Raw genomic sequence first — 22,667 nt, 5'->3', positions numbered from 1 at the left:
TTGCAAATACAAATTTAAGGGGAAAAGTACATACTTAAAATTTTTTCCGCGGGGTATAGATTTTCTCCGGCCTGTTATTCACTTCCTAATTTTATAGCCATATCATCACTGAAGGTTAGTAGAAAAGACACACAAAACGAATCTTGCATCATGAGGTTTACTTTCAGCTCCGGGGATGACCCACTGAACCTGACTTCCTACTGTCTGAGCAAGGTCTTTTCCTTGTATAGTCCTTATCCAAGAGGTTACTGACACCGGCTCCCTCTGACTCGTGCCATGAGAAACTGGTGCAAATGGCTTTTCTGCTTACAGGTGGGAATGCCTAAAAGCTATCTGCTTGTTTTTAAAAGTCATCATCAGTGTGAGACTGAGAAAAGGTAACAGAAGGGGAATTCGGAAATCTGAATGCCTGAACTGGGGTAAGAGAAAGACCAGCAAACTCAGAACCAAATGTGAATGATTCTCACAACTTTCTGGTAACCAGTTTTTCATGTCATTTCAAATTACAGGCATCCTGTTGGTGGGAAATCTGTAGTACTGAGAAAGAAAAGAAGTTTGACCATTATCTTTCCCTATCATGGTAACTCGGGCCTTGAACAGGTCACTTCTCCATGAAGCCCCTTTTCTCACTTATAAAATGAGAGGGGTTCATCAAGACCACCTCAAGGATGACTTCCAACTCTACTATTCTACAATTAGATAACCTCCACCTTGTCAAAATGAATAGGGCCAGTCTATGATGTTTTTACTGTACACTGTCTATTTTTCTGGGGACATACCACCAGATGATATTTTTAAATCCACACAGTAACCACATTAAAAAGTCAACCTACTATATGTATTACATATTTAATTCTGAATACACTATTCAGGCCGTGAACGTGAATTCCATCGCACGTTAAGCCATGACAAGAACGGGTGTGAATGCCAAGTTGGCATCTTGTTACCAGCATCCAAATGAACACTCACACTAACCACGGCCACAAGGACTCCACCAGAGAGACCGGACTATCTCACACGTTGGAGGGCTGGTGATACCTTTAACAGACTGACCGTTTTTCCAGACATTATCTTTGGTCTTTTTGGAGTGCTAAAAACATAGAGAAAAGTAAACTATACTAAAAACCCCAGAAAATCCCTCATCCCTTTCTATCAAAAAAAATTCTATAAAAATACTAATCATTTCTTCCTAAAATTTCATCTTTAATTTTTTTAAGACCAAAAAAAAAAACCTCCCTTAAGGAAGATCCCTGGCCCCCTTTAAGACAAACCCTAGGCATTTGGGTGTCATGTTGTTCAGAACAACTTGGACCAAAGGCTGGTTTCTCCTAGTGGTTTAATTAATAAACATGTTTATAGTTCAGAGCTCATTTGGGAAGGCATACTAGGAAAAATTCAAATGGATAAAAATTTTAGTGATAAATATCTTTAAGAAAGAGACAAGACTAAGCAATTAAGGAATTAACTCAGACTGGAACATCTCAGCTGTAATTAGTAACGAGGAGGCATATGATGCACTAAGAAGAAATAAAGACTGCAGGCAATAAACAAATCTTTGTGGAAGAAAGAAGAGTAGGATATATAGGGAAAAAGTGGGTGTTTCTATGCTTAATTATTAGTTATAGACTCACTGCTGAAATATCAAGAGTATTTAAAGAAACAAAGGGCCAGGAAAACCTAGAAAAGATCAAATGTAAATAGTGAACCATAAAGTGTCCTAAAACATCTGTGCTTTATTATAGGGTTGGAAATTAAGGAGAGGATTCTTTGAAATCTATTTTTTAAATTCCCTTTTTTACGTTTCTAATGGTCTAGAGATAATAGGTCCATGTATAGTATCTTTCGCTATTAAAATAAGGTTATAGGACTCTGTCCTATTTTTAGCAGTAAAAAAATACAAACTTTTATTGTATATTGACAATTTAAATTTGTACATATTTATGTAACATCACAATGTGGAATGATTAACTCAAGCTAATTAACACACTGGTTTGTTATAATGAGAACATCACTTGGTCTTTTGGCTAACATCAAGCATAGTACCTTTTCTTCTCCGTTTAAACCAGGTATTTTTTAAAAATATAAGGAACTATGAAAAGAACACTACTAGTTACCTTTAGAAAATAAATTATGTCCCAAAGAAATTTCAAGAGATCACAAATAATTTAACATCAAATCTAGGATAACAGATGCTTGGTCGCTTTCTTGTTCAGGAAGAAGCTCATAGAAATAAGACTAAAAGGTGAGCTATCGACTGAAGGCTGAAGAGGAGGCAGGCCAGTCACTGGGAGGTCCTCGGCCACCTCAACTTCTGCTCTTCAGGGAGTGTCCCTGGACCAGTTCTGCAAATGGCCTGCAGAACTGGACATGGACACTGGTTCCATGTTGACAGCGCCTGCTGTGTTAACTCAGCCTGGATCGCCCCCACACTGTTTGTACTAGCGCTAAGTTTTGGCAGCCTCTGCCTCTCTCCTCAGAATCTGACCTGAGCTCTATCCTTTTCTTTTCCACTTCACTTCCTCTTGTCAATCCTGACAGCTTGCAGTGACCTTCTCTAGCTATGAAGAAAAAACTGCCTGGGTGTTTCATTTGTAAAATTCTCAAGGAGAATACATCACGTCCTTAAGTCCTGTTTTCTAGGGGCGGTTAAATTATTGCACTACTATTACAGCAGGGAGTGTGTGAGTGACCTTAAAAAAAGTCTCCACCCCTCTTTGAGCCTACTCTTAGCAGCTCCTCCATTTCCTCATCTAAAGAATCTGGGCTACCAGCTTATCGAGATAACCTTTATATTATCTCCATTTCCAAAGTACTGGTATATTGGTATTATCAGGAAAATGGCCCCAACCGAGCACCTAAATCCTAGAAGTCATCCAAAAATCCTCTCAGTCATCCTTATATCCAAATGAACAAACTGTTCCCTCTATCCCCGCCATTCTGTCTCCTAGTCTCCCCAGCTCCATTTGAGCATTGCCTCTGTGCAGCCGACTGTCACCCGCCCACATCTTCCAGCTGTTTGAAGTTTAGCGCTGGCACTTCGGGGCTCTCCCAGTGTATCCTGGCACTACTGAGTGTGAACTCACTTGGGCGCCTCCTGAAAGCAAAAGGTTTACCCTCCAGAACCGTGTCCTGGCACCAAGGCAACAAGGAATGAAGGAATCAAGGAAACACAGATCTTCAGATCCAAATATTCAGGGGACTCCATGATATTCTGTTGTCTGGTTCTTAAGTCTCAGAAAGCAAAACATTCACCAAGACAGACATTAGAAAAAGCAGGGTGGGGAAAAGGGAGGAAAGTCACTTGTAGGTGTGGAGTACGAGCCAGAGGATGTGCTAAACATTTCACATACCTAAACCTCATTTGATCCTTATGACTGTCAAGAGACGTGTCATAAGGAAGCGTTGATGGAAGTAATGTTACCTCCATGTGCAGAAAGGAGCTTCAGAAAGCTTCATGACTTCGCCCAATGTCACAAAGCCGTTAAGTGTCAGGGACAGAGCTTTAACCAAAATAGAAAAAACTAAGACTCCACTGTTCTCTCCCCTAGAGCTTGTTACTACCATGATCCCGACTCATACAGCAGTGGCTCACGTAAGCAGCTCCCACTTGATTTAATTCTATATGAAAATGCTAAAATTCAAGAAATCAGAGTATTTGGGAAATAAGTGGAGAATCCCCCCAATACACACACACTGCAGCTTCACTATGCACCTGCAGTCTCTCCCCACGTAGGTCAGAACCTTTACAGTGCCACATCTTAAAGCTCAGCCCCACACTCTCCAGCAGCATCAGCGGCATTGACATTGCACCGTGAAATGCCTCTCCTCCTGACTTCGAGCTCTCCCGGGACTGCGATATGACAATACGGCTTCGGTGCACTGCATCTGGTTTTATCGAAAAAGAAAAATGTTCTGCCATCCAGTTACCTACAGAATGGTGACTACTGCAAACAGGGAAGAAGGCGGAGAAAGCCCTGAGGTCGAAGAACTCAAATGAGATCTACGTGATTTTAAACAGCAGGTCAACCAGAGCTGTACATTTCAACAGTGTTGTTTAAGGAATCCAGGATGAAATATGTGTAAGTACACACCAGGAGTCAAATGAGGAAAATAATGCTTTTAACATCTTCCTTTTTTCCTGGGAAAGCTTTAGCAAATTTGAAAGGATTACAAAAGGGAAGGTATGAAAAGAAATCACCAAGGCAGGAGAATAGACGAGCATTCTCTGTCTTTATTCTAATTTCTTGGGATGGTCTTCCTACATCCTTGCCATACATTTCTTTTCCTTCCTAGTTTTTTTTAATATTTTAATTATAATCTTTATATTTTTACAGATTGCATTTTGATTCACTGTACACAAATGGGGTACAACTTTTCGTTTCTATGGTTATACATGATGTAGATTCACACCATTCATGTAATCATACAAGTACACAGGGTAATGATGTCTGTCTCATTCCACCATCTTTCAGTTTGACCCCAGTTCCACACTGTGATCCTTGCAAAAACCTAGCATGACCTAATTTGAACATTATACAATGCATATATGTATCAAAATGCCACCTGCTATGTCATAAATGTGTACAATTATTATGTGTCAATTAGAAAAATAAGTTTTGTTTTTTTTTTAAAGAAACCCAACATAGCCCAAAAGATAGATGGGTCTATATTTGCTGTACAGATTCATGTACACTTAAATCAGAGTGGCCAGGCAAAGTGCCCTAGCACTGTAACAATATCAGAATAACACAGGTGTTGTCAAAAGCATGAAGAAAAAAAAAACCTTTAAAATCATAAAAAAGTTGATTAGTCACAGCCAAGATACAAACGCATTCTTTGAAAATATACATTGTCATCTGCAGAACTATTTTCATGGATTTTCTGTGTGTTCCATGGCAAATACAGACTCTGCCTCTGAAGGAAATCAGAGAGCTCAGAGGTCACTGGTGCCTTGTGAGCCCGCAGAATTGGCCATCGAGTCTCCCTGGACTCAGCCTCGCAGACGCAGCACCATTTTGGTGCTCAACTCCACGGTGTAATCATTCCAATGGAAACCACCAGTACTATTTATTTCTGGGCAAATTCTACACTTTAGGTTTTTGGGTTTATATCCCATCAAGAAAAAGAGCAGATTGCATCCAACCTGGCAATAACCTCTTGCATCCCACCTTTACAGTCCAGAGCATTAAGTTAATTTTTCTAGTTAGGTCCCATGTTCTAGAGAACTGGAAGCATTCGCCAGTTTTTAGGGGCTGAGGGCAGAGTGGGGCCTCTCCTGCCCTCCACTGTGACAGGCAAGTCAATGACCTTGGAGACTACGTAGGACCTTTAACCTGACAGAGACAGCTTTCATTACTTATTTTTATTTAATGAATATTATTGATAGCAGGCTTCTTTTAAACATTGCTCTGCATATTTCTCTAACTGCATACTTTGTGGAAAATAATTTTTTAATGTTTTATTTACAAAGTAGACATTACCTAATCTGCTGCACCCCCAACATAAGAATTAATGCAGGAGTGTCTATTCTTCCAGATTAAATATGAATTTTAACAAATGGTATCATTCTACACTCAAAGTTGCATTACTTCTCCCCCATTTATTCCCTTAAAATAATTACAGTACAAAAATTTTACCAATACTTATTATGTGCTAAGTATTACCCTCAGTGTTTCACATGAATTTTCACATTTCATCTTCATGGACAACCCTGAAGTAGATTCTATTCTCAACTTACAGATGAGGAAACTGATGAACAGAGGGAAGAGGAATAATTTGCCCAAGGACATAGAAGTCACTTTTAAGTACTGGGGATGGGGTTTGAACACAGGCACCCTGAACAGAGTCTGTGCACTCGTAAACCTTTGTCTTCACTGGGACACAGGCAGCTGCACTTGTAACTGTGTGGGGTTTTTTTTTTGACAGCTACATTAATGACATGAACAACGCATACATAATCTTCACAGAGAGATGTTTGCGTTAACTTTTTTGCTATTGCAAACTATGCTATAATTAATGTCCTTGCACACATATTTGTACATGTAACTAGCATCTTTTAATTTTTTAAATAATTTCAAACTTACAAAAAAGTTGTACAAATAGTACAGAGTCCTGTCCACCTTCACCTGCCTCCCCAGTACCAACCTCTTACACGACCACAATCATCAAAACCAACACATCAAGCTTGGTTCCACAATCTGGCTATTGTGAATTGAGCAGCTATGAACATTGATGTGGCTGTATCTCTGTAGTATGCTGATTGTAAGTCCTTTGGGTATAGGCCAAGGAGTGGGATAGCTGGGTCAAATGGTGGTTCCATTCTAAGCTTTCTGAGGAATCTCCACACTGCTTTTCAGAGTGGCTGCACTAATTTGCAACCCCACCAGCAATGTATGAGTGTACCTTTTTCCCCACATCCTCGCCAACAACTATTGTTGCTTGTGTTCTTGATAATCGCCATTCTAATTGGGGTGAGAAGGAATCTTAGAGTAGTTTTGATGAAGAATGGATAAAGAAACTGTGGTATATATATATACAATGGAATATTACTCAGCCATAAAGAATGATAAAATTATGGCATTTGCAGGCAAATGGATGAAATTGGAGACTATCGTGCTAAGTAAGATAAGCCAATCTCAAAAAACAAAGGACAAATGATCTCGCTGATAAGCGAATGATGACACATAATGGTGGGTGGGAGGGGTTAGAGTTAGGGTTAGGGAGGGGGGCAAGAATGGAGGAAGGAAGGACTGTATAGAGGGAAAAGAGGGGTGGGAGGGGTGGGGGGGAAATAACAATGAATCAAACGACATTACCCTATGTAAATTTATGATTACACAAATGGTATGACTTTACGCCATGTACAGAGAAACAACATATATCCCATTTGTTTACAATTAAAAAACATAAAATAAAAGTAGCATCTACTCTAAAAAAAAAAAAACCGACACATCAACACTGGCCCAGGACTAAACCACAGACCCCACTCACATTTCGCTGCAGTTCCCACTTCTACCCGTCTGCTGTTTCAGTTCTTCGACATTTCTGAAGAGGACTGGTCAGTTCTTCTGTATAACATCCCAATTTGGGTTTGGGTGACATTTTCTGAAACCAAGGCATTTTGGGAAAAGATACCGAGAAGCCCTGCATCTGTCTTCGGTCCTCAGGAGGCGTCCTGGGGTCCAGGTCTCATTGCTGTTGATGCTGACCTTGATCGCTCCATTAAGATGGGTGCCCATACTATAAAGTTTTCAGTTTCCCTCTTGTAAATAATTAAATATCTGAGGAGAGATACTTTCAGACTATGCAAATATCCGGTTTCTCCTCAAACTTTCACCCACTAATTTTGGCACCCATCAATGGACCTTGTGTGCAAAAATAATTACTCTGGTATTTGCCTAATAGCAGGGGTTTTTTTACATTTATTAAAATTCTTCTGTAATAAAAGGTTCCCAGTCCCACCACTTACTTATTCAATGGATATTTATTTAGTTCCATGGGTATAATCTAATACTATCATTTTGCTCAAGCTGTTCCGTCTTCGGCGATTAGGATCTCCTCCAGGTCGATCTTTTGGCAGTTCTGTCTCCTCCTTTGGGCAGTTCCTCTCTTTCTGGCAACACAGTGAGTTCTAGGCTCATCCTGCATTTTCCCTGATTCAGCACTAGACCTTCTCCAAGGAGCTGTGGCTTCCTTTATTGGTGAATGATACTTAGAAATCAAGGTCTAGGGCTGGAGTTGTAGCTCAAGGGTAGAGTGCTTTCCTAGCACATGTGAGACACTGGGTTCGAACCTCAGCACCACAAAAAAAATAGAGGTATTGTGTCCATCTACAACTTAAAAAAAACAAAGAAACCAAGGTCTAGATACTAAGTCAGTCACTGCTACTGAGGTGTCATTGCTTCTAAGTGCTCTTAACAGGCAGAACCAGGAAACACTAGCCCACACATACATCTGTGTCTACCTATACATTAAAAATTGAGCTCACTGAACTATGGAATAACCTACAAGCCCTGAAACAGACGAATGGATAAAGAAAATATGGTACATACAGAAAATGGAATATTACTCGGTTTTAAAGAAGAATGAAATTATGGCATTTGCAGGTAAATAGATGGAGCTGGAGAATATCATGCTAAGCAAAATAAGCCAAATCCAAAAACCAAAGGCTAAATGTTTTCTCTGATAAGCAGATGCTGATCCATAATGGGCAGGGGTGAGGGTAGGGAAGAATGAAGGAACTTTGGATTGGGCAGAGGGGAGGAGGTGTGGGGTTGGGAAAGAGGGTGGAATGAGACAGACATTATTACCCTAAATATATGTATGATTACACGACTGGTGTGACTATACACCATGTACAGCCAGAGGAAGGAGTTGTGCTCCATTTGTGTACAATATGTCAAATGTGACAGCATTCTACAGTCATGTATAAGTAATTAGAACAAATTAGAAAAGGAAGGAAGGAAGGGAGGGAGGGAGGGAGGGAGGAAGGGAGGGAGGATGAACTGAGCTTATGTTGGAAATGGCAACTACACTTCAGTACCCCTGGGTCGCGACAGCCTTCCGTCTTGGAGAAAGCACGGTGCTTCTCCGGCGCTCTTTGTCCTCAGCCACACAGTGTCCACATTACAAAACACTACAAAACATTTCAAAACACTATCTTGACAGTTGCTTATGATGGTTCTTTCCCTTCTGCTTCAGTGTAATTAGAAACTACTTTATTTGTAAACAGTCAAGTCCATTGTTGTACTTTAACAGGGCCAATCAACAAACTGACTTCCTCCAGCAAATCAATCTGAAGGACACTCTCATTGAGGGACTTGGGGAACACCCCTGAGCACCTCTGCAAGTGCACATGTAGCTTCAGTTTTTAAATAGAAGTGCTCCCTTTGTTCCAAGAAAATAATGTGAAGCTTAGAAACCTGCTCATTTTTTGGAGGATGGGGAGGAGTTACCAAGGTTTGAGCCCAGAGGTGCTTAACCACTGAGCCATACTGAGCCACATCTCTAGCGTCCCCACACCCCCCTTAAATTTGAGACAGGGTCTTGCTAGTTGCTTAGAGCCTCACTAAGTTGCTGAGGCTGGCTTTGAACTTGCAATCCTCCTGCCGCAGCCTCCCAGCCACTGGGATTATAGGTGTGTGTCACCGTGCCCAGCGAAATCTGCTGATTTTAAGGTTGAAAGGATTTCTTAAACACAAATATCACCCTCAAATCTCCATTTCTTAAGTAAGTTTAAAAAGTAAGCTGGAGTTTAGGCTTTCCCAAAAACATGTCAGTACCAGGGGAAGTACTGAAACCATGAGCTGGAAAGGCAACACAGGAAGAATCCTTACACAAAGATTTTAATTATTACAAACCAGGGAAATATTGCAACAGCAGGTAAGATTACTAAGAGGGTTGCTGAAGGTTTGGTTTTACCTTTAAAAAATCAGTTTTCCTTAAAGTAACCAGAAAGCATGAGTAATTGATAGGGTGCATCGGCATAAAAATATGTCCTCAAAATCATAAGTGTTATGGGAATAAGAAAACAACAACAAACTTTTAGAGCTACCAGAAGACACATTGGCATGCCAATGTGGGAAATGAACAGAAAAAGACAGAATCAGAAACAGGGTCCGGAGTCTTTGAACGAGATGGAGGCAGAACGAGGACCAGCAGGCAACAGCCACCTGGTGAAGGGAACAGAGCTTCTTTTGCGGGAGCTGAGTACCCAGAGGAACCACGTGCAAATTCCTCTGCACTACGGCTTGCTCAGGAGGTAGCAGCAGCTCCGACAAATAGCTAGTTCTCTTCTGCAAGCCACTGAAAAGCCAGAGGAAGGATGGGTTTGGTCACTGGGTCCGACAGCTCAGGTTCAGAAGGGAGGAAAGCAAACACCCAGGGGTCTTGGAAACGAGAAGGAATCTGGAGTGTACGCTAGAAGTTTTAAGAGCAAAATGTGAGCTGCCAAAGGAAAGTGAAATTGTCGACGGCAGTAAAAGACCCCGTGGCTTTCTGCCACAGTCCTTCCTGTCTTCATCCTGTTTCTCAGATCTGGCTTTTATGGAACACCAGCTAGCGGGGCTAGTTTCAATATTTTAAACCTCTGTATACACCCTTTAGAAGATGGATACAAACAGCTGCAGGCAGTTTGCTTTGTAGTTTTAAAAGGTTGGCAGGAAGTATTCTGACTTTTTTTTTTTTGGTATGGATGTGTGCCTTTCAAAACAAAAAGACACACAACTCTTTAAAAGCTCACAAACGGGATAAAAAAAGAAGAGAGATGACACAAAGTCATCCTTGATGTGGAATTACTATAAAAATCAGTGACAATATGACTGCAATCTGCAAACAGACAGCAGAAAGAAGCCACATGACCTCTGCACCTCCCCACACAAGCTAGGTCTGTCCTGATGTCATTACACCTTCCAAAGAGACACACAAGGCCCAGAACAAGGCAGTCAGAGACCACTCCCGTGGGGTGACCTAAGTAAGAGGGTTATATTTTTATGTAAGTTCACATTTCCTGATTTGTATCTATACATTTGAAGAATTTTTTAAAAATTTAAAACTATGGAAAGAGCTTTTAGACTCTCGCATATAATTCTACTCAGTGCTAACAGCCATGGAGAAGGCACACACACAAAAATGTCACACTATACAACTGCCCTAGTCCTTGTAAAAATAATACTTTTGCTCATGGAATGATCATAAACTTCTTGACATTCCTCTTTTTCTACTGTGATCTAAACCAGTCTGACTTTATGATACCGTGGCCTGAATAGCTCAGTGTAAATAATAATTAACACACAGGGAGTGTGTTCGTGGCCAAGGGCTGTTCTCAGTCCATCACACACTGTCACCCTTCCTCTCTCCTCACTGGCATTTGAACTGTCAGCCCCACCCTGAATCCCTCCCATTCAGTTGCCATGGCATCCGTCAGCACTGCCTTTCAAAAGACACCTGAACACGGTCATCTTGAAGGTGCTTTTCCCAGAACTCCCCAGATGGAAGTAATTTCTCTTTCTCTGAAAGCTTTCAGCATTTCGTATGTAATTCTATACTGTATGCAGATCTACAGATGCTGGTCTGCAAGATTATTTAATCAAATGTTCACCTCTACTGCTAGGAGGGGACTTGGCAGATGGAGTTAAGGTTGCTCATCAGCTAGCTTCATACAAGGATGTCATTCTTAATTAACCAGGCAGGATCAACGTAAGGAACTGTACACACCCTTCAAAGTCAAAGAGGAAGGCAGAAGAGTCACTTGGTTTATGCTACACACACACCAGAGAGGACCAGCAGAGCGGTGAGGCAGGAGGCAGGCGGGAAGAGGTGGAGGTAGTCAGACAGTTCTGAAGAGGAAGGGCCAGACCCACCATTGTAGGTTTTCAAGACAGAGGAGGAAAACCAGAGCCCATCTCCAGAAGCTGAGGAGGACCCCTGGCCAATAACCACCGAGAAAATGGGGACCTTTATCCTACCACCCCATGAAATGGAATTGTGCAAACAGCTTACGTATACTTGGTAGTGGATCACCTTCAAAGTCTCCACCAAAACAGAAAAAAACACCACAGCCCTGGCTCTCAGTCTTGACTTTGGTACTGTGAAACCTGGAACAGAAAAGCCAGCCAATCCAAACCAGACCTCTCACCTACAGAATGATGAGACGATAACTCCCCAGTGTTTCAAGCCACTAAGTCTGGGGTTATTTGTTATCATAGCAATAGAAAACTAAAATAATCCTACTTAATAGTTGGAATCTCAGTGGATATCACAATCACCTGAGGAACTTTTGAAAATACCTATAGGCTCTATTCCCACAGATCTGAAATTGGTGAGAGGGAGGGTGAGAAGGGAGAAGACCTCAACCTTTTGTTCATATCTCCCCAGTAATACTTGCCCTCACACTAATGAACACTAGCCTCATTCCAGAGAGTTCCTGCATGCCCATTTGCAGAATATGCCCATCCCCAGAGTAAACCACTGTTTTGAATTTTTCCCTCACCATATATTAGTTTTGCACCCTAGCACTTCAAGTAACAAAATCTCTGTGTAAAGCTGCCTTCCCTGTATCAGCTGCCCGTTTCCGTTCCTTCGCACTGTTGGTAGGAATCTCCTACATGATGCACCATACCCCCTTTCTCTAAACACCTGCTATTGAGAATCTGAGTTGTTTCCAATTTGAAGATATAAGGAATAAAGCTGCTATGATTGTTCCGGTAAGATATACTTTCATTTCTCTTCAATTGCTGGATCACAGGGCATGTTTAGTTTTATAATAAAGTGCCAGATCTTTCTCCAAAGTGTACCATTTAAATAGCTTTCCATTTGAGTAAAGACATTTTACCTAATTTTCCTTTGCCCCAAATGATTTTATGTAAAAGCCAGAGTTGAAAACTATCAGAGAATAAAAATTCCTTCAGAGCAGGACCCACGACTTACTCACCTTGCTTCACCCAATATAGTCAGCATAGCTTTTACCAAAGAAAGAACTCCTGAATCCTAGTAAATTTCACCTGACTTTTGCCAAACATGGCAAATCTATTAAGTATGCTTTCTATACTGAAAACATTTAGCACATAATTTTGAGTAGAACATTTCCTAATGTGCATAATCATCCAACACATGTTCTCTATCAAATTCTGAGTTATGTGAGGACAGGACCTGCTGTCTGCCCCAGAACCCAGCCACTGAACTCAGCACACACAGGGGCCTCGATAAGTGAGCAGTGTGCTTTGAGAAAATAAACTTTTTTCTTTGTTTTAATCAACATAATGCACAAGTTTGCATTCTGGGAGAGTTCAATCTGTGACTCTTAATAACTGGAGAACAAAGATCACTCTGGAAATCTGATTAAAGGTATGGATCTTCTCTCTTTTAAAAAAAGAGCTCACACTCAGCTTTGCATACAGTACGTCTTACTGTTCACACGGTGTTCCCATAGCCTATTCATGGGTAGAATCACTGCTGCTGTGTTTTGTGACGCTATAATTGTTAGACAAACATCTGTTGAGCATCTGATTTGTCCTATAAAGTACAGTAGGCGCAAGGGACACTACAACCAACAAGACACAGTCTCTGTCCTTCATGAACAGGTGTAAGGAGGAGATCGCACACAAGGGACAGAAAATACCATATTGAATTAAAATTAATAGGGTCTCAGAATCCATAACTCTTCTCAGAGATTTCTTTTTTGCCTAAGTCATAACTCATGACTAACACCCTGTAATGCAACTAACTTTTCAACATCATTTGGCTATACAGATTGACCTCTGATATGTTTCTGGGAGTGAAGGAAAAAGGAAATGAGAAAAAGAAGAGTAACAACTTACCCATCTTCTAGAATTAAGTGACTTTCATGACTTAGAAAATGACTTTCCTCAGAAGCATGTACTGAACTGATTTTTCTAATGGTGTACAAATGGATAGAGTCTTTCATTTTTCCAGGGAAAAAGTGTGAAGGTATCAGCATTGTTCTCACTAGTTCATCTGGGAGATGATGGGGGAGAACTGCAGAAATGTATGACTCCATCTTACCAGATGGCATGCTATAAAGGGGAAGTTCATGGACCTGCATCACCCGCCAAATAGTTTCTCATGAGGTGTGGATAAATATGGTTTTGGGTGTTCCTGAGAGAGCAACATTTCAGGAAAATGAAATAAAATATGCTGCTATCTATAGAAAGTTTGAGGGCAGAGTAAACAACTAAAACAAATCAACTTTAAAATGCAGTCAATCCTTGGATTCACTAGGTATTGGTTCCAGGAAGCAATCCCGAACCCCATGGATACCAAAATCTGAGAATGCTCAGGTCCTTTAGATACAAAGATATATAGTATCTGCCTATAACTTAATGTACATCCTTTCTTACTTAAAATCTCCTCTAAGATGACTTATAATACCTAATACAATGCAAATACTATGTAAATAGCTCTTATGCTATACTGTTTCACTAATAAGGAAAAAAAGTCTGTACATATTCGGTACACATGCAATTTTTTTCCCAGATATTTTTAATCCGTGGTTGGTTGAATCCACAGATGCAGAGGGTGGATCGTAATAACAGAAATCTAACATTGACAGAGAACGGAGTTCAAGAATGATTTGGGGTAGAGAAATGAACTATTCTAATTAGTGGATTTGCTGATTGAAATCATTTTCTTTAAATGCCAAAATCTGTAAAATAGTTTTATTGGCAATCTCTCCAAATCTCTTTCACACTCCCTTGTCTCCTTAATCAAACTAAGGAAGCATAATGTAACATTTCTGATGACTCACTGAGACCTTGCATTGCCCCGCTGAGCTGTAACCCAGTCGTTCTGAGAAGCTGAGGACTCCGGGCTCAGCTCAACCTGCCTCAGAACAGCTCCAGCCGTTCCTTTAGAGACTGCCTACCCTTTGGTGTAATTTTTCTCTTCACCTCATTATCAAATGACTTTTGCTAAAAACACAAAACGTAACAACAGTGCTTCCAACTTCATCCTCTAACTCATGGTCAAAAGAAAACAACTTTCTTCAAAATAGTTTCAAGTTGAAAACTTTAAGGAACAACCTAAATGCTTGTGTTCTGTGCACAAATTGGAGCAGGGTGCAGTGGCACACGCCTATCATTCCAGCAACTTAGGAGGATAGGTTAGGAGGCTCGTGAATTCAAAGCCAGCCTCAGCAACTTAGTCAGGCCCTGTTTCAAGTAAAAAATTAAAGGGCTGAGGATGTGGTTCAGAGGTTAAGTACCCTCAGGTTCAACTCCCCATACAAAGAAAAAAGAAAAAAAAGAAAAGAAGAAGAAGACAGAAAAATTAATTGGAGTGGCTGTTATCTTTGTCAATGAAGAGCTGGCTAGGAGACAGTCAGGGCCAAGTGCCCAGTATCAAGCAGCTACGGTATGATGCTGCCACCAACCTGTGTCTACACACCCATCGCTGATAAGTCAAAGAAGAGATAAGGGAAAAATACTTAAGTAGAAACTGACTATTGTTACTATTAAATAAGGCTCTAAAAGAGGGTCTTAGTTAAAATCCATGAGGTTAATGACACATACTCTAACATTCATCTATTCTGGCTATTTGGAGTTATTTTTATTTCACTTTTATTTTACTTTTTGTTCATTTTCACCTTTTTTGAGTCATTTTCACACAATTGATCTGAACACAGTGGAGCATAACTGCAGTCACAAAACACTGTCTTCCTCGATGGGATACTTTAGCTGTACAGCTACAAACACTGAAGGTTAAATTTTTTTCCTCTGTTCCTTAGTGGATAAACACTACACTTAGGACAGAATAGCTGATATGGTAATCCATTCACCCTTGGATCACAGGACTGTTCAAAGAAGAACATCACTTCTAAGGAAACTCCCAGTCCCTGCTGATACATCGTAAGCAAAAAAAAAGATGGCTTAAAGTCACCATGTAACCAGTTAAAATTATATCAACTATACTCCTTCATGCTTTAGGATAGGAGTAGCAATTGTGATGGATTGTGCTATTTAAAAAACTCCAAACATACAAACATTAAAGTCTACGGATGCATCTGAATATGCGATCCTGTAGCACTTCTTCATGATCACTTTAAAAATAGATTCTGTCTGGGAATCATTAATATTCCATTACAGTACCCTTAATGATTACTACCACCCCCACTCAAACTTTTTTCTTTTTTTCTTTTTGGTTAAAAATCTGTTTGTACTCTTTAAGTAGCATCTGTTCTGTCAAAACGTTCTAACAGACTTCTTTGGGGGAGTTTTTTTTTTTTTTTTTTTTTTAAGCATGAACATGATTTGTGAATCTTCAGTTACTTCAAAGTATTACCCTCATTATCGTCACCATTTTTCATTCAAGGTCTGAACCACAGCAAAGGCAGCATCATTATCTGCCGGTGATGATCACATGGCTGAAAGCAAGAGCACGCTTCCAGGCCTCCATGGGGAAGGCAGAGGCAGAAACGTACCATGTGCCTTTTATCACATAACTCAGCTTGATCTGCTTTCCTGAAAAAAGACAGCAAGATTCCATATTTTAAGCCAGAACCTTTAAAGCTTTTCTTTTAAAAAGCTTTCTAACATAGCTTTTCTCTTCAAAGGCTCTCCTGCTTACACTAGGATAAGCATTCAAGCCCTTTCCTCCATGGATACTGTTGCTACCAGGTTTCCATGACCTTCACTGGAGAGAGCTCACCTACTCTAAGCAACAGTTGATGCTCTTTTTATAGCTACGCTTAAATACCACCCATAAGTTCCTATTTTCAACTACATACTCCGAATATAACTCAGATCAAGTATCTTTTGAAAATTCACTTCAGGCTTTTCATTTATAAAAAGTTTAGACTTGTTTCAGACTGAGGTCGGCTTCTTCCTCTCAATACAGTCCTTTGGGAATAAATCATCTTCTAAGAATGCTGCTACACAACACAAGCAATTTTCTGAACATTTGCTGATTTCATTATTAGTACATTCTTCTTTCCTAAACAAGTAAATAAATAGGAATATTCAAACTTAAGAGATGTGATTTGAGTTTACAAAATAAAAAATAAAAAAGAACATTGCAGACTTTAGATTGAAATGATCCTTAAAGATCACCTAGACAGCTTTCTGACTTCTTTTTTGCCAAGCAAGATTTTGCTCCAAAGTCATCACATGAGGAAGCTTGAGCACAACAGGAAAACAGAATAAGCAGTTTAAACTAGGTGGGAAGGGTGGAAGGAAGAGGGTGAGCAGCAGGCCCAGGGAACTCCATAAATCTAAACTGAAAATTATGGGTGCAGGTCAGATATCTTACTTTACAAATAAAGAAACTAAGGCATGAAATGATCACCCTGAGGTTTCATCACCAGGAATGTCCACCAGAAACACTCAGGTGGAGGAGGGCCCAGCAACTTCCACGATACTGTCACAAAACCTACTTCATTCTAGTTGAGCACAATGCTAGCATTCACTACACCTCATGTCATGGAGTCCCCTTGCCAGGCTTGGAGGAAGGTGGTGTTATCCCAGGTTATGCAAGGGAAACCCAAGAGCTGAGTAGCCTGGCCCAGGCGAAGTGCTTGCTGGGCTTGCTCTCCAGATCTACCACGGCTCCTGTCACACTGCCACTAAGCCCCCACCACATGCAGCCCAGCAGATCAAGCAGCAGTAATGGGGAAGACAGAATTCAAGTTTCTCCCTCTCTCTACAAGCAAAATGGAGAGGACAGAGGGCCAATCTGAAAGAAGAAGTTAGCAACAGAAGCTCCATCGAGCAGCTGAAATCAGTCAATTCTTGACACATTTCCCTCAGTACTGCCACCAATCCCATCCAAGCCACTACCCTTCTTGCACAGACAATTGGTACTTTCACTATACTTTCAATAGTATAATATCCCAAATGGTAAGATTAATAAAATCTGACCTTATTCAGTTATACTTGTGCTCACTGATAATCATCAAAGCCAAGATTAAAGGAGACAGCAAAATGTGGAAGAGGTGGGAAGGGAGGAGAAGAGGTGGCCTTATGCTGCTCCAGGTCTAGTTTTGGGTATAAAACAGAAAAGTAGGGCAATTGTCAGTGCTACACTTTCAATCTTCTCCCTGGCTGAAAGTCAAATAGAGGGGCAGATGGGACTCGGAGAGCGAGCTGGGCTGGCTCTGCGTTCTTGCGCACGCGCTCGCTCTCTCTCTCTGTCGCACTCTCTCTCTCTGTCGCGCTCTCTCTCTCTCAGGAGAATCCTTACAGTTCTTATTGTCTTTCTGCGTAAACAGGTCCTTTTTAAAGTTTGAACTTTTAAAATTTTAAAAACTGCTTACCTCTAGATCTTTAATGGCTGAATGATTTTTTGTTGTTGCATACAGCTTACGAACAGCTACAACTGATTAAAAAGCCTAATGATTATGAACCTGCAAAGTCTTCCTTGTCCAACAAGATTCATTAATCATTATTTAAAAATGTGTTTTTCTTTGCTGACCTTCCAAGGATGTTCAAATGCTACCTTTCTGGCTAATTTCTCCACCATTTTCATAAACTTTTTTTTTTCCTTAAGAATGCAAAAAAGGAAAATTACATTTAAAATAAAATATATAATGATATTGGTCAACTAGACATGTTAAGGAATGGATGCAGGTAGTATATATATCTTTGGAGTCTTCTTTTAAATAGAATCTTGCCAGAATTCTGTCCTTTGAGAAAGCAAGGAAAAACAAATATGAGTGAGAACTTTCTGTGGGATTCTAACCAATAAAATATGTAATAATCTAATTCACTGTGTTATTTATCATTCCACTAATGGAATAATGCATTTGAATCCCCAGAGGCCAACCATACTGATTTGTGATTCACATATTTTCTATTTAATTGCCACTCCTGAATACACATAAACACATACCACTATTAATTACAAATCAGAGAATAAAATAACTTTCAGTCTTCCCTTAAGGAAATGTAAGCTAATTTCAAAGTTAATAAATTTCCAAGCACAGGGAAAAGTAACGAGCCATTTCTACAAAAAAAAAAAAAAAAAAAAGTTTCTAAAGAATACTCAAGTCAAACATGTCATCACAGCAATAACCTTAAAGGGTATAGCTATGATTGGACACAAAGTGTCACCCAAAGATTCAAATGCTGAAGACTTGGTTTCCAATGTAGCAATGTTTAGATGCAGAGTTTTTAGGAAACAATTGGATCCAGGAGGACTCTCAACCCATTAGTGCATTAATTCACTGATAGCTGAATGGACTTCTGGGAGCCAGTGGAAACTATAAGTCAACCAAACAGGGACTGGCTTTTATTACTTAGTACAATGTCCCCAAGGTGCATTCATGTAGTTGTGAATGACAGGACCTGTTTTTAAAAGACTGAATAGCAAATATTCCATATGCATGTATACCACACTTTCTTTATACATTCATCTACTGATGGTTCTTTAGGTTGACTCTATGCCTGGGCTACTGTCAATGTTCAAAAAGACTATCCCACAATGCAACAAGCTTCAGAACATGCACATGATGGGAAGCCTACACCTCACCTCCCCAATTCCTTGGTATCAACCCCTGATGACATTAGGTGGGAGAGTCCCTGGGCAAACATCAAACAGTCTAAACAAAGTGCCCTGACCAGTATCAACAACTCCTGGTTCTGACCCTTCAGACCTGCTGCTCTCCACCTGGAGAAAATGAAACAAAACAGGTAGACCTAACAGCCCTTCTTTTCCCCTGGGATTTTAGTCACTTCAGATCATTCATATCTCCAATTATTATCCCAGGATTATCTCAGGGTCTCAAAAGGATAAGAATTAGTTTTCTTCCTCAGATTCTTCAAGATTCCAGGACCGGTCTAAGACCTGACCCTTCTAAGTACCTGCCATTGTTGTGACATCAAAGAGAGAAGCTGCTAAAGACCCAAATCAAATATGATACACAGAACATATGAGAGGGAAAGGTTCAGGATAAAGACTGTTGGCAAGGTTAAGAAAATACAGGGCTAACCAAGGTTCATTTTCAGGACAATGTCACAGATGGTGCTTGTCAAAGAACAGAGAACATGTATCCAGAGAACACAGTATGTTAAAAAGGAAACAGTGGGTATAGGTCTTGACTAGTGGCACTAGTCTCACTTGGCCCTAGGAACTGAATGCCACCTTAAGTTCAATACCTGCAGGAAGGAACGGGGGTCCCATTCCAGCCCACTTGGAGCTAGGTGATGACAAAATATTGAAAATAAAATAGCTGACATGTAGCATAACTACATGCTAAGATTCTAAAGGCTTTATATACATTAATTCATCTGATTATTAAACAACTAAATAAGGTGGGTACTAATAAAATCTCCCATTTCACAGATGAGGAAACAGACACAGAATTAAACAGACTTGCCACAGTCCTCAGCTATTGAGGGAGAGCCCAGTTAGGACAGTTCTTTTAAGCCTATAATCTCTATCATACTATGTTGTCTCTCATGAAATTCGGCCTCCAATCCAGAGCTGGCCTATATTTACATTCTCATCCCTCTGTAGTCATGTCTTTAATATTTTTAATATTTATAAGTCTCAGGAATTTGTATTGAATAAATGCAGAACCTCCCCTTTCTCCTCACCTCAACCCCAGTGATTCCTGAAGGTGAACCCTGTCCAACTGCTGAGATCCGCTGGGAAAGGGCTCTGCCACACCCACCCCAATCTGGTTGCAGGCTCTGCTGGATTTGTGCTTCCCTGGACCTCCAAGCCTTGGAGGCAGATAGAACAGAGGATCCTAAGGTCACGACTGAATGTTTATGGTGGCAGGAGGCAGAAGATGGAACAGAATGACTTACATAAAAAGGTGTCTTCTACCCCCATCAAAGGTCCTCTCAAATGTCACTTCTTCCCAGTCTTCTGCTTTGAGGAACATCAATGATGTTCTGTCACTGGTTTTCTTTTGGTATCCAACTTATTTCACTTTGGATTGTAGATAAAACTCACACTTAAAGTAACTTAGATGGAAAAATTCTTCTTTACCAAAGTGCTCAAATATGTTTAGGTTATTTGACTCAACAATGGAAAAAGCAGTAGCTTGTAATCTGTAAAAAAGGCTCCACGTGTCTTCTGTCTTTTCAATGTAGTCTCAGTTAACTGAATTCTCTGAATTAAAGGCTTGAGGCAAATTTTCCATTTCTCACACATTTAAATATGTTATGGCCCACTTAACCATTTCTATTAAGACAAAACAATATTACTTATGCTTTTATTTTAATTCAGAATAACTATCCATTTTAAGGGGAAAGATGCCCACTCCCCATGTTCTTAGCAGTCTGTCGTCTCTGAGGACAAGGGTCCATGTACTTCTCATAGTTTCTCCAAGTCCCACCCCAACCTGGGAAATACCATGGACCAGCAACAAATGTCCCTAAATTATGTAAATACACAGAACAAGCTTTAAGTCCAAGTGTTACTTCTGACCCAAAGAAATCTGAACAGACATAAATCCAAATATAACTTTTCATCCAAAGAAATCTAAAAGCAATAAGGTCAATAAGTAACAATAAGAGCCTCCATTCAATCAATGGAAACAAGCATTTCTATTAGTTGTTTTCTGTGTTGAAGAAATGTAGTAAACGTCATCAACCGTCCTCATTAAAAAAATTGAATTCATGCACACCTATAATTTGTAGGTTAGGAAAGGTGTGCAGGAAGACAGAATGAGGTTACTCAAAACCTGGAAAATGGTACCAAATATTTTTGTGATTGTCTATATGTATGCAGCTATTTGGCATATATATATATATATATATATATATATATATATAAACATAACTGTCCCAGAGTTCAAAGAGAAATTTCGTCCAATAATTTATCTCAGTAGCCAATTCAGAGACAACTACCCAAAGGGGAAGGGGGAGGAAAAAAGGAAGAGGAAGGGGAAATAAAGGACAAAAAGAAAAACCAGGTGCATAACAGAAGGTAAACAACAGAAATAAGAGAAACTGAGAAGAGGAGGGAAGAAAGAACAGAGGGAGGAGAAAGGAAAGGGATCGCATACCAAATAGTGAAATAACACAAGCATGGTTTAAAGGAAACATTTTCCTGACTGGATTTACAGTAAAAGCCATTCCTCCTAAAATGCAGAATTCTCATCTTGAGTGGGTAAGTGGTAGAGATTTGTTCTGAAAGGGAATCAATATTTCACTTGACAATTTCCACACCAAATACCACTATCGTTTCCAATGTCACGAGGCTATCATGCTCCCACAGTAAAGAAGGAGTAGTATAATACCTATCTTTCTCCTGGGGTTTATAAACATAATCTCAATTACACAACAACAACATATCTTTGGGCAAATTCTTGGCAGGGCAAATCAAAGGACATATGTTTACCCACGGTGAACAGAAACCAGTGGACTGTACATTAACTACACTTGGCTTCAGACAGCACCATCAAACATGCTCTAAATCTACCTGATAATGTATCTACAGTCAAGCAGGTTACCCTAAGTCTACTACTAAAATCTAAAAGCTCTCCTGTCAATTTTCATTTGTGACATTAAGTTGATAAAAGCCTCACAAATCCTCCCTCATAGAGATTCCATTACTTTCCTTGCTAATACACTAGAATAAAAGAGACTTGTTAGCACTATGTAGCTTCCAAGCCTATTTATCATGTCAAAATTCTGCACATTTAATTTTCCAAGCCCATTTGAAAGCTATGGGTGTATTGTTTTTAAAAAGAAGGTAGAATCAAACAGAGATCTATAAAAATCACATTCTCAACATACACATCGTGCCTACAACTTTTAAAATATCCATATTCATTACTGTTCACTATTATGTATTTGATCAGATGCACACCTTATTTATAATGCTGTAGAATGAATAAATTTTAAAGTTCATTGTGTTGTCTCCTTGAAAACAATCTAATGAAAAACAGACTGTTACCAATAATAAAGATGATTGCAAATAATTTAGGCCTTCTACAATTATTCAGAATTTAATCTATTTCCAGAGACAACCTGAGTGGCTCTGAGACCAGAGGCCGAACACTGTCAGAACTGTTGGCATGATGGTCTTAAGAGCTTTTGTGTTTCCATAGTGAACATGCCTTCCTGACCTTTAAGTTCTGAAAGCATGCTTACAAATAAATCGAACCAAAACCGCCAACTTTTGTATTGCCAACTATTCCAAATGTACTATTACTTCATGGATCTTTAGGAATTATCAATTTAAGGGTACTGTGTAGCCTTGGA

General features: G+C 39.8%; 1 protein-coding gene across 1 annotated transcript in view; it reads right to left on the bottom strand.

Moving 5' to 3' along the window:
- Nucleotides 1-22,667, bottom strand: part of LOC124982044 (PH and SEC7 domain-containing protein 3-like) — a 419,607-nt gene that overhangs the window by 203,834 nt on the left and 193,106 nt on the right.

This window comes from Sciurus carolinensis, chromosome 4 (assembly GCF_902686445.1).
Source record: "Sciurus carolinensis chromosome 4, mSciCar1.2, whole genome shotgun sequence".
NCBI lineage: Eukaryota > Metazoa > Chordata > Mammalia > Rodentia > Sciuridae > Sciurus > Sciurus carolinensis.
Note: the sequence above shows the minus strand (reverse complement) of the source record. Positions and strands in the feature narration are given on the sequence as shown.